The sequence below is a fragment of the Fulmarus glacialis genome, unplaced genomic scaffold (genome assembly GCF_000690835.1).
Source record: "Fulmarus glacialis isolate BGI_N327 unplaced genomic scaffold, ASM69083v1 scaffold22224, whole genome shotgun sequence".
Lineage (NCBI taxonomy): Eukaryota > Metazoa > Chordata > Aves > Procellariiformes > Procellariidae > Fulmarus > Fulmarus glacialis.
Genome location: NW_009209011.1, coordinates 4,925 through 5,225, shown reverse-complemented (window position 1 = coordinate 5,225; position 301 = coordinate 4,925). Strand labels below are relative to the sequence as shown.

Sequence of the window (301 nt, the reverse complement as noted above, 5' to 3'; positions counted from 1 at the left end):
CTGCCGTTGAGCGGGCAATCAGCGCTGCGGAGAAGCTGGGAGCCGTACATCAGGTCTGTGCATCGCTTGGGGCTCCCTGCCGGGGCCAGGAGGGCCGGAGGGTGCTGCGGCTGGACTTGGGGACCCATCCCTGGGCTTGCTGGGGTCTGTCCCTCCTCCTCCCGGTGCTGGCATTGACCTCATGTTTGCACGTACCAGGGTGCAAGGGATCTGCCTGCCTTTGGGAGCAGGAAGGGGATGGATTTGCACCCCCTGGGTGGAGGCACAGTGAGGGACTGGCAGGGGGAAGGGGCCTCATGGG

The 301-nt window shown here is 66.1% G+C and overlaps 1 protein-coding gene across 1 annotated transcript in view; it reads left to right on the top strand.

Annotated features, from left to right (window-relative positions):
• The window catches only part of FANCE (Fanconi anemia, complementation group E), a gene marked incomplete at both ends in the record, with an annotated part of 18,644 nt that overhangs the window by 15,591 nt on the left and 2,752 nt on the right, over positions 1-301 (top strand).